The sequence below is a fragment of the Gracilinanus agilis genome, chromosome 6, assembly GCF_016433145.1.
Source record: "Gracilinanus agilis isolate LMUSP501 chromosome 6, AgileGrace, whole genome shotgun sequence".
NCBI lineage: Eukaryota > Metazoa > Chordata > Mammalia > Didelphimorphia > Didelphidae > Gracilinanus > Gracilinanus agilis.
In genome coordinates, this window is record NC_058135.1 from 99250248 (window position 1) to 99256697 (window position 6450).

Below are 6450 nucleotides of genomic sequence, written 5' to 3' on the forward strand. Positions count from 1 at the left end.
TCAAGACTAAATTTCAATGCAAATTCTGATCTACAAGGGCAGAAGGAGTTTCCTCACCAGATATTCCCTATATGAGTGAAACCCAATGTTTGGTTCCAAAAGGGGGAAAAATTGCAAGACAATATTAAGAATACAAGTTAAGTTAAATTTTTTTTCATACTCAAGATGCTGTGGCAAGTAAATCTGTTTAATGTGTGTAAGGAAGGGTTTAATCATTGGGCAGATCCTTTACAGATTTATGGGGAAACAGAACCAGAGGCAAGATGGGGCAGTGGAAGTCAGCATATATCTGGAGTGAGTGTCATTGAGTTCAGATTTGAGCTCTGCCCCTTGTCTGTGACCTTAGGAAAGTAATATCACTGCTACTTTAACCCGTGCTTATTTTTTATCTGTAATTGTTGGAGTTGAAATAGGTAGCCTAAATCTATGATGTTAAGAATTCCATGGGTCACACAGAAGAATCATAGCTGCCCAGTTGGAGACTACATTAACACCAAAGAGATCCCTGAAGTAAGGACAAAGTTGCCTGAATGATGAAATTAAACACGTAGATTGAATTGCCCTTTAGATAGGTGATTATTTTTTGTAGCAATCAGAAGATTTCTGTTTGGAAGTCCGAGTTGAAGCAGGCACAAAGGCTATATATGCTGGCAAATGGAATGTCATTCTGCCCCTGGCTCTCAGCAACACCAGGCCAAAGGGGTAAGTGGTTGCCACGGCAGCTGTGAAATCAGAATCCTGGAGATGCTCAAACATCAAAGAGATTAACTGCACTTTTGATATAAGGAGGCAAGGTCCTAATGCTCTGTCACTTCTGCCATGTGAATAATACAATCCTTGAGCCCTGTAGACACTTTAATAGGACTTGACTTGTTTTACTCAATCCTCTCAATCCCATCGAGACTGTGCTTCAACCTGTCAACTCCGGTATCGCATTCATACAACATTCCTTTACTGCTTGTATTTCAAATTTGACTCTTGTTCCCTGGGGATCTGAGTGAAACTGCCAGAAGTCATTTCACTTGTCACCTTTAACAACCATCAGAAAGATGGAACTCCATCTGTCTATGATGGGCTAAAGCCTGTGGTTAACGTTGCTGTAAGTCTGAGGAAGATATTTACTCACCATTTATGTAAGAATGCTAAGATAGGGCACCAGATTTCCCTGCTTGCATAAATTGTCATCTCGTTTACATACCATACACAAGCCAGGACATATTAACTTCCTTTAATGAATGGAAAACATTGTCTCTGCTCAGCCTTTTACACATAGAAGGTGATTTTTTTAAAAAAAAGTTAGAAATATCGTATTCTTTTTTTCATAATAAATAAAATGCAATGGGTAATTGCCAGTTTTCATTTGAGCTATTTCTTTAGTAGTTCCATTATAATTTTATAATGAACAATTATATAATTACAATTATGAAAAGATGGCTCCAAATGTTATAATCTCATGTTGCAATATAGAACTGATCCATGTCTGTTTAAATTGTGCAACCCCTGGCCATGTCCTTTTATAAATTTTCACCCCAAGGGGCCCATCCTTGTTACTCTTGACAGTGAAATGCTTGAGCTATCTGTCATCCTTAACTTTAGCCATGTTAACAGCATACCTTTTTCGTAGGATGATGGTTAGATATTATTCAATCTAAACTCCTACAAATGAACCAAATGGGAGTGAGAGAGGTTAAGTGATAAGCCCGGTCACATAAGCAATAAATGGTGAGGCTAGGATTTGAGCCTAGGTGATTTGACTCCACAAATCCAGGACTTTTTCTACTATTCTGCTCTAAATCTACAATCTTCAATAATTACATATTAATTAATAACAATAGGTAACAGAGAAAGCTTTAAGTTTTATAATTAATGTTTAAAAATGAATAAATATTAATTTCAAATATTTTATCATATACTACTTTGATCACATTTTTATGCCTTTCCTAAATGATTTCTTTCCTATAATGTGATAGTCTGCTCACAACCACTACATATACCGCTCCTTCACTCATTATTATCTTCAACTTCAGTTCTCTTCAACTGTAGTGTTCCATGACTCATAGTTATAACATCACTGGAAAAACGTAAACAGTAAAAAAAATTGTGGTCCTTTCTTTTAGGGATTAGCTTGAGGTCATTAAAAAGAACATGACAATTTTCTAAAGTAAATTCATCCCTATTTCCAAATCCTATTCAATTCTAAGCCATACTTACTGTTCATTTGCAATGTCTGTCCAAGATATAATAACTGATAGATCAATTTTAAAGCTTGTTCATTTTAAAGCATATGGATGTAGTCATGCTTCACCCAGTTGATTTTTCTTGTGTGATAGGAGAACTTCTTTGGAGTAACTAGTAGATTTCATAGCATAGTATTTAGAACACAGTAAATTCTTCCTAAATTTTTTGTTTCCTCATTGACTATAGAACTTATTGAGCCAGCTCTGAAATGTTCTTGAATTTGACGCCATCTCTATTATGTCTTTCCAGAATGGTAGAGCCTTTGGAGCCTGTGTTACATTGTCATCACCTTTGAAGGAATGGGGTCCCTTACATGTAATTGATGAGTTGTGGAGTGGGATTTTTGCTCTCTTGAATCTAATGCACCAAATTACTGTTTTAGCATAATATGAAACTACTGGTACATTTTAAGACTTGTATTGAATTTAGAGATGGATCATTACCAACATAATTGAAATTTGTATTATAACATTGGTCAGTGTCTCACACTAAGTATCAGAACCTGAAAAAATGTAAGTGATCTTGGATACCATTGAATGTATGCAAGAGAGTCATTGAGTTTGGTGGCACATTTATTGTTAGAGGGGAAAAAAAATCTGTAAATCAGTTTTGGCAAAGTCAAGGAGAAATTGATCTCTGAGGGCCACATATTTACTTAGAAAATGATAAATTAACATTATCTGTTTCATATTATATTTTTACTTATTTTGATAAACATTTCTCAAATAAAATTTAATTTAATTGACCACTGTAGGTCTTTTTCTGGCTAATAAATAAATCAACAGTTTTTATTAGGCAACTATTATGTGCCAGGTTTAATGGAGGGTTACCAGGGATGTTAACTATTACTATTTGTGGGTTCACACTGGGGTGAGAGAGACAGGAAAGACAGATGAACAGGATCCAACAAGGTAGGGAGACCAAGTTTAACTACTAGGAGGTTACAGTTACTGGAAATGTCAGTTAGGCTCCAACAGTCACTCAGCCCACCTAGGCAAGGGCCTATGGAACCAGCAGGCAAAAGGCAAAGGTTTATAAGTTTTAATCAGGGACTACAAGAAAAAGGATGGGAATTGGGATTCTACACTTACAAGCTAAGGGCAAACCACAGGGACAGGGGAAGGACTTGACTACACTAAACTAAGACCTAAGCATAACAGGGCCCAGGGAAAAGCAGGACAGGAGTGAGTATCCTCACAACAGTAGTGTTCAGCCTCACTCCAGTGATGTGTCTGCTCCTCCCGGACCGCCAGCTGCACTCTTCCAGGTGGGTAGATTCTGGGAGCTGACCCAGTCCAAGTTGACCTGCAACTCAGGTTGGGATTTAGCAGTCTCTACCAAAATCTCCCACAAATAAGTGACGGTCTTTGCACAGAATCACTGGTAAATCTGGTGTCTCCTAGTTGTCAGTTGCTGCTTGCCCCAACCACCATGGAGTCTCTCTATGTGAGCAAGAAACACACTTCCTGCTTCTTCATTCCATCTTGGAATTCTCCAGCCCTTCCTGCTGGGTCCACATTAAGTATATATAAACTAATACCTAAATAATCCTCACAACACCGGTCTATTCTAGGCACAGAAGAGGAGACGATAAAATTGAAATAACCCTCATCCTCAAGGAACATACATCATGCTTGATAGGACAAATATATGTAGAAAAATGTATATATAAATATATGTGAAACAAATGAACTATTCATATGTGCATGTGTACTATATACAAAAACATACAAAATTATATTGGTAGGTGAAGGATTTTGCAGGTAGAAGGAAACAAATAGAAAAGGCCTTTTATGAAACATAACATTAACAAGTACTTTGAAGAAAGCCATGGATTTTAGCAGATAGAGATGAGGAGGGAGGGCATTACTCCTTCTGAGGACAACTTGTATCATTACATGTAGAGGACAATGAAATGTCATTTGTGACAAGTAGAAGAGTTTTGCTAGAGTATAAAATAAATGAAAGAATATAATGTACCAAGAAGCCTAGAAAGGTAGGTTGGAACCATATTGTGAAGGACTTTAAGTGCCAAATATAGAAATTTGCATTTCATTAAGGAGTTAAGGAATGACTAGAACATTTTAAGCAAAAGAGTGACATATGTTTTAGGAACAGCACCTGTATAGAGGATGAATTGATGAGAGAAGAAACTTGAGACAGTGAGAATATTTATAGCATGAATCTATTGCAAAAAACTCCAGGTGAAATTGAACCCAGCTAAGGGAGATTAAAGTAATTTGGTGACTGAGTGATCACTAGCAAGGGAAAAGCTCTGAAAGCCAGTGTGGAAGCAGAATAAAGGAAACTTGGCAATTGATTGGAAATGTTGATGAAGAAAACTGACAAGTGAAAGATGATTCTGAGGTTGGCAACCTAAGTGATCAGAAGGATAGGAGTATTCTCATTAAAAATTTTAAGATTATTTTTAAGTAGGATTTGAGAAAATAATGTTCTATGATTGAGGCTTGTTGAGCATCAGCATTTACAGTATGTTAGAGAATTACAAAAGAAAATACCACGTGAAATACATGGAGAAAAAATATTGCTGGCTATAAGTATCATATAAAAGACATAAAAATAATGTTTTATATAAATTTTTAGGAAGGGCTTGAAGAATTCTCTAAGAAAATAGTGGGAGGATATTCTTGGCACAAGAAACAGAGGGGGAGAAAGAAATAAGGATACTACCTGGAAGATAGATTGTGTTAATGAATGAATGTGACTGGTACTCTACAATTAAATCTGAGTCATTTTTAGATGGATGATTGTTGAGCTTATAAGAAGTGATAGAAAGGATTTAGAGAGATGAAAATTAGAATAATTAAATTCTTAATATATGAAAAACACTAAGTAAGGCCAGAGAAAAAGAAATAGAATAAGGACAGTTCTGGCAATCAAAGAGCTCACAATCTAATTGAAGGAAATGGACTACAAAATTCAGTTTGGTGGAACGGTGGATAGAAAGACTCTCTAGTAGTCCAGGGGTCCTTAGATTGTATCAGTAAGTTAGATGGCAGGGTTGGGGACATTGATTATGTGTATGTAGGAGTGGAGTGAACAATGAAATTTGAAGAATTTTTAATGTAGTTCCTGGCATTTTGGAACTACATAATAAATGTTTACTGTCTGTTGTATATTGGCTTGTTTTAGGAGAGAGTAGAAGGGTACATTCTAAGGTCTGGTGACCTCCAATTCATCCAAGTCTTTTTAATCAAAATGCCAGAATGAATTCTGAGAAACAAAGAACCATAAGGAGAATTGTAAGAAAACTCAGAGTAGATGGTGCTCTATTGGTGGCAGATCTTCCTGCCACCTATAAAAGATCTGCCACTCATATGCCTTTTATTGGTTTGGGGCTGACCAATAGTGGAAAGGGGAAACATATGGTAGAAAGGTTTCTTCTAGTGAAGAGGGTAAGGGAGAAGGCCTCTAAATTGTGAAGGGTCATGAATACCAGACAGAAGAGAGTAAACATTGATGGGTAAAGTCATTGAGAAATTTTTAGATGGTGTAATTCATTGAGAAAATCATGATGTTTCTGGATTTTCAAAGAAGTTTAGATAATTTCATATAATAAGCAACCAAAATGAGAAACTAACAAAATTGAGCATATATTATATATGTAATATATAAGAAAATGTGGTGCTTACTTTGGCAGCATATATACTAAAATTGGAATGATACCTAGAAGGTTAGCATGGCCCCTGTGCAAGGATGACATGCGAATTTGTGAAGCATTTCATATTTTTTTAATATAAAGAAAGAAACTATAAGTAAATTAGACAAACACAGAATAGTATACTTGTCAGTTCTCTGGGAAAGGAAAGATTTTAAAACCAAGCAAGAGTTAGAAAAAATTACAAAATGTACCATAAATAATTTTGATTATATTAAATTAAAATTTTTTGTACAAACAAAGCCAATGCAACCAAAATTAGAAGGGAATCAACAAATTGGGAAAAAATCTTTATAACAAAAAACTCTGACAAAGGTCTAACTACTCAAATATATAAGGAGCTAAATCAATTGTACAAAAAATCAAGCCATTCCCCAATTGATAAATGGGCAAGGGACATGAATAGGCAATTTTCAGATAAAGAAATCAAAACTATCAATAAGCACATGAGAAATTGTTCTAAATCTCTTATAATTAGAGAAATGCAAATCAACTCTGAGGTACCACCTCAAACCTAGCAGATTGGCTAACAT

The 6450-nt window shown here is 35.6% G+C and overlaps 1 non-coding gene across 1 annotated transcript; it reads left to right on the forward strand.

The window, feature by feature from the left end:
- The first annotated feature begins 5883 nt into the window (after positions 1-5883).
- LOC123253204 lies at positions 5884-5990 on the forward strand. The gene has a single exon (XR_006506579.1). It is a non-coding gene; the product is annotated as a U6 spliceosomal RNA (small nuclear RNA).
- The last annotated feature ends 460 nt before the right edge of the window (positions 5991-6450 follow it).